The sequence below is a fragment of the Hypanus sabinus genome, unplaced genomic scaffold (assembly GCF_030144855.1).
Source record: "Hypanus sabinus isolate sHypSab1 unplaced genomic scaffold, sHypSab1.hap1 scaffold_1023, whole genome shotgun sequence".
NCBI classification, from domain to species: Eukaryota; Metazoa; Chordata; class Chondrichthyes; order Myliobatiformes; family Dasyatidae; genus Hypanus; species Hypanus sabinus.
In genome coordinates this window covers 108,776-114,775 of record NW_026779075.1, presented here as the reverse complement: position 1 = coordinate 114,775, position 6,000 = coordinate 108,776, and the positions used below count along the sequence as shown (strand labels likewise).

Here is a 6,000-nt window from a genome sequence, read left to right as displayed (position 1 = left end):
ACAGTCCCGGGAAAGGCAGTGTTGTTTTTTCGTTCTTTGTGAAAGTTGGTTGGCGGTGTGTTCGGGATTGGGAGGGGGTTCTCGCCCCTTTGGACGGGGAGCCGGAGGCGGATTATTCTCTGTGGGGCAACACCAACAATTTTCCTTCGGTGAGTATTGAAGCCGGTTCCGAGCGGGGAGTGAGTTAACTTTCCAGAACTCAAGCAAGATAAAGCCTGCAGATGTTGGGAATGGGAGCAAAGCGCACAAAATGCTGGAGGAACTCAGCAGGCCGGGCAGCATCTAGGGGAAGAATACAGTCGGCATTAGCAGCCGAAACCCTTCGACAGGACTGGAGAATAAAAGGTGGGGTGGGGAGGGAGAGAGAAACACAAGGTGATCGGTGCAACCTGATGGGGGAGGGGATGAACTTTCCCGAACTGGCGGCCTCGCCTCGCTTCCTTCACAGAATCTGCCGGGGTCAGTCCGGGTTGTGAGACCTTCACACCGAACCGTCTGAGATGAGCCGCCCCTCAGCCCCTGTTGTTCTGGTCCTGTTAACAGGATGAAGTAAAACATGTTTCCATATTGTTACTGACAGAGAATTGTACAATTTATGTTCCGTGTGTTTTCTGAATGTACTTGCCTGTGATGCTGCCACAAGTCAGTGTTTCTTTGTACCTGTACCTTCCCGTACTTGTGCACTTGGCAATAGATTCAACAGGACCTGAGAAATCTCAGTGAGATTTGATTAGTGATGATCATCTTGGCAGCTCGGTAGGTTGAATGTATGAGACAGTACACTGTAAAATGCAAAACCCTGAACAGTGTCGATGATCAGAGGAATCTTAGACTCCAAGTGCATCGCTCCCTGAAAGAGACTGCACAGATTGATCGGGTGGTTAAGAAGGCAAATGGCATGGTTGTCTTTATTAGTTGAAGCACTGAGTTCAAAAGTCGGGAAGTTGCGTTGCAGCTTTATAAAACTAGTTATAGCACATCTGGAGTGTTTCATACAGTTCTGGTCGCCCCCATTCACGGAAGGATGTCGGGGCTTTGGAGAGGGCGCAGAAGAGGTTTACCAGAATAGTGTCTGGATTAGAGGGCATGAGCTGTAACGGGAGGTTGGACAATCTCATGTTGTTTTCTCTGGATAGATGTTTATACGATTACCAGAGGATTAGAAGCAGTGTGTCAGAAGGCAGCGTCCATTGTTAAGGAACTCCAGCACCCAGGGCTGCCCTTTTCTCAATTTTACCATCAGATAGCGAGGTACAGAAGGCTGAAGGCACACACTCAGTGATTCAGAAACAGTTTCTTCCCCTCTGCCATCTGATTGCCAAATGGACATTGAACCCTTGAACACGACCTATGCCTCTTATAATCTTATACACCTCTATCAGGTTACCTCTTATCCTCCATCACTCCAAGAGAAAAGGCCGAGTTCACTCCACCTATTCTTATAAGGCATGCTCCCCAATCCAGGCAACATCCTTGTAAACCTCCTTTGCACTCTTTCTAAGGTTTCCACATTCTTCCTGTAGTAAGGTGACCAGAATTGAGCACAGTGGTGTGTGACCAGGGTCCTGTATGGCTGCAACATTCCCTCTCGCTTCTAAACGCATTCCCACGATTAATAAAGGTCAATGCAGTATACATCGTCTTAAACAGAGAGTCAACCTGCGTCGCAGCTTTGAGTGTCCTATGGACTCGGACCCCAAGATCCCGCAGATCCTCCACACTGCCATGAGCCTTACCATTAATGCTATATTCTGCCATCACATTTGACCAAACAAAATGAACAACTTCAAACTTATCCGGGTTGAACTCCAATTGCGACCCCTCAGCCTGGTTTTGCATGCTTTCGGTGCCCGCTGTAAGCTCTAACACTTTCCACACTATCCACAACACCCCCAAGTTTTGTGTCATCAGCAAATTTACTAACATATCCCTTCACTTCCTCATCCAGGTCATTTTATAAAAATCACGATGAGCAATGTTCCCAGATATATGGATACTGTAATTGATTTAGTTATTTATTTTTAGGATTATTTTTCTTCTATATTGCGTATTGCATTGAACTGCTGCTGCAAAGTTAACAAATTTCATGATGCACGCCAGTGATAATAAAACTGAATCTGAGTGGACAGACGATATATTTTTCCTGGGGGTTGAAATGTCTAATACACTTAAGGTGAGAGGAGATGTAAGTGGCAAGTTTGGCTCTTTCCACAGAAGTGGTTGGCAGCTGGACTCTCTGCCTGGGGTACCAGCCACGTGATCCCGTTTGCCCCTCCCATTTAACCACAGATGTAACAATCCCTTCGCTTATGCTCACAGACTCTGGGTGGGCAGTGTTTTCCTTTCTGCTCTGTACTGAAGAGGAATGTCTGTGGGATCGGGGAAGGTGTCCTCGCCTCCTGGGTCGGGGAGCCAGGGGTCAGATCACAGTCTGTGGGCCAAAGATATTGCTGTCCCATCGGTGAGTACTGAGACCGATCCCGAGTGGGGAGATCCAATGTGGGCCGTGAGCCCCGAACTGAGGGCCAATTAGTCATTTATTTTCCGATTATCTGGGCTGGTCAAAAATGTGTCCCCTTCACTTAATCTGCATTGAACGATCCAAACCAGGAGCACAGGCTGTCTATTTCTGCAGAGTTGAAATGGGTGACCCACAGACAGGTCACATACGGCTTTTTCTTGCAGAACTCTCCCGCCCTCCGGTTTGTGATGCAAGATCACATGTTGTGTTGGGGAAATCTGATGTTGGCCACTGAGTCCCGTTAACTTTCCCCAAGTCGCCAAGCTTGCTGAGGCTCCTCACATTTGTCCGTGAGCTTTGTGGCTATTGTCTTCTCCCGGATTGGGGTGGGTGAGAAAGGAGAACGTCCCAGGTTGTGGGGATCTTTGATTTCACTGCCTGCTTTACTGAGTGACTGGGAAGTCTAGGGGTAGAGTGGTTTCTGTGATGTGCTGTTCTGGATCCAAAAGTCTCTGCAGATCCTCACAGTCAGGGGCAGAGTAGTTACCATAAAAAGCATGAAGTGTCCGGATGGAAAGCTTGTTGATAAAACTACGGTGAGGATCAAAGTATATCTGGCAATGTTTTTACTGGTTGTTCTAACTTTGTCATTTTGGAATCCTTTATACAGTAGTATGTACCATTAATTCAGTATCTGCATATTGCTGGAGAACCATCAGTGATTGTCCTTGATCTCTTCTCCCATCTGGTTACATCTGCTCATTCCCTGCCCATCTTGTTCAACCTCTGTCCAGTCTCTCTGACCCCATCTTCAGTGATATGCATCAACTATCTGGGTCAACCTTGGTCCACCCTGTATCACACCTTTTCAGTGATAAATATCAGCAATCCTTCTAACCATAGTCTTCATTGTGAACTATTCTTTTACACCTTTGACCTCACTGAGTTATTTCCAAAATCACTTTTTGTTAGCTGGAATGCCAAAGGGTCATCAGGTCCCATTTCTGTTGTGCATTGGTGTGGAGGGTCTAGTTTTTGAACTGTGACTGGCTGACACACTTCATCGTATTACAGTCAGCAAAGAGTACTGGGAGAGTTGGTGCTTGGACCCTAGTCCTGTGATAGCTTTGACTTCAGTTAGTGCTTCTACAGAAGGGGCTGGATGGTCATCCTTCTGCAATGAAGCAGAAATTTCGAGCAGCTGCACATTGGTTGTGGGGAAATCCCAGACTGCACTACCCAGTGTGAGATCTGTGAGGTTGGGTCCTGGGATATTACAGTTTTTGATCCAGGTAAAATGGTCCCAGGAATCGAGCTGCTTGGGCTTATGGGGTGTTGAGCAAGTACTTCTGTTGTAGGATCAGATGTTAGTTTCTGGAGTTCCTTTGGAAGCATTGACTGCTAATCTGAGGAGTGGCTATGAGTAAATGGGCTGTTCTGTGTTTACAACAGGAAAAATAGACCTGCGAGTTTGGTGTTCAAACTGTGTTTAGAAATCCCCCCCACTCACTGTCATCTGTTGGCCACTCGGTGCAAGTCAAGCAGAATCTCAAGTTGCTGGAAATCTGCACTAAAAACTGAAAACGTTTGAAGTCATTCTGATGAAATGTTATTAACCTGAATTGTAGAGTTTGTTCCTCTCCCCACAGCTGTTCCTTACCTGCTGAGCGTTTCTGGTAAATCCAGCTTCTTTATATTACATTCATCCTGGACTGGTTTATATTTCCTGAAATTGACCTGGTTTAACCTGGGAATGGAAATGGCTCTTTCTGTGCTGGTACAACGGTGAAGAAAGCACAACTTTCCCTATCAATTAACCTGGTACCAATTTGTCTGTTTTTCCTGGAAATGTGTTCAGTGCAGTTGTTGCCAACAAGGTTCACATGAATAATCTCAGAAATGATCGGCTTTATGTGTGAGGAGCATTTGATGGTTCTGGACCTGTGCTCAATGGAGTTCAGAGACAGTGGGAGTGGTGGGGGATGTATGGTTAAGTAAAACTACAGAATGCTGAAAAGCCTGGATACAGTGGACATGCAGAGGATGTTTCCATTAGACAGAGAGTCTGTGATCTCACAGCACCGTCTCAGGATAAAGATGTTTCCCTTTAAAACTGAGAAAATCGTATTGTCCAAAAGATGTCTGATCTGTGGAATTTGTTGCAGCAGAGGTTGGTTGAGGTATATTGATGACAGAGATTAATATATTCCAGATTGCTAAGTAGCTGCAGGGTTACAGGAGGAAGGCAGGAATATGTTGGAATAAAAATCAACCATGGTTGAATGGCGGGGCAGACCAGATGGATTGAATCATCTACTTCTGTTCCTGACTGAATGATTGCTCCTTATCCCATATCATTTTGTGACGTGTGATGGACAATAACCAATTGTTTACTGAGATCATTATATCTGCATTCAACTTCTAACTTTCAGTGAGTTTTGTTCTTAGTAACATTAAGCAGAAATGTTTGCTTCTCCGTTTTATTGTTAATGTGCTTTATTTTCTCTCTGGTTAAAGTTCAACCTGCGGTGAAAGTTCTATTGGAAGAAATACCCCAACTGGAAGCAAACCACAGCTGAAGACGGGAACAGCAACAAGTGAACCAGCCCGAGGACTGAGAGCATCAACTAGAGAGAACGCTCCTGACTCAGTTTCCATTGATTCAGTCAGGAGAAAGTTTGGTGAGTCTCATTTAGTCAAACATTGAGGTCATGGTTGAGCATGGTACGATGAATGTGCTGAGCTGTGTATATCACAATGCAAAGAGCATCGTAGGAAAGCCAGATGAGCTCAGGAAAGGGAATTATGATATTGTAGACATTATTGGAACTTGTTTACACCCAATAGTCTTAGGGATTTAGAGGAACAAATTAGTAGACAGATTGGAGACCATGCCAAGAAACAAAAGTTGATTCAATAAGTGATTTTGACTTTCCATATACAGGCAGTCCCCAGGTTACACATGAGTTCCGTTCCTGAGTCCATCTTTAAGACAGATTTGTACGTATGTTGGAACAAGTACATCCGGTATTATTTAGTGTCAGTTAGTCAAACGTTTGTCTTAGTATATAGTATATATTTTACTTTTCTATGTATATAAAACACTTAAAAGTATGTATTCCAATAATTAAACTATTGTGTTGCTTAGTAATAATTGTAGCTTTCATCAGGGCAGGGACTTTCACATGCTCCATTATTCTCACTTTATCCATTATCATTTAAAATTGTTACAATAGTTGACCGACTGTAGCCTAATGCTTTTCCAGTGACGGATGGCATTTCACCTCTTTCCAAATGCTTTCTTATTCACACTTTATTTTCAAGTGCGATTGCTTCCTGTCAGTGGAACAGAAACACTGCAGGCGGTGGGTGCCGACCTCTGCCAGCTCCAGAGCTCCACTGGGTCCAAAGAACTGCAACACTAAATTCCCCAGGTCCTAAACTGTACACTGAGACAGGTTAAATGGGACAAGTGGGGGCTGTGCTCGGTTTGGTTATTTGATCCTCCACAATATTCTGTGTGGGAATTTAAACTGGAG

At 44.7% G+C, this 6,000-nt stretch overlaps 1 protein-coding gene across 2 annotated transcripts in view; it reads left to right on the top strand.

Annotated features, from left to right (window-relative positions):
* The window catches only part of LOC132386135 (zinc finger protein 239-like), a 25,109-nt gene continuing 19,109 nt past the window's right edge, over nucleotides 1-6,000 (top strand). For both annotated transcript variants that reach the window (XR_009509411.1, XM_059958431.1), the window contains exons 1-2: nucleotides 1-149; nucleotides 4,979-5,142. The gene's annotated coding sequence lies outside the window, so the exon portion shown is untranslated. The remainder of the gene's footprint in view (nucleotides 150-4,978; nucleotides 5,143-6,000) is intronic.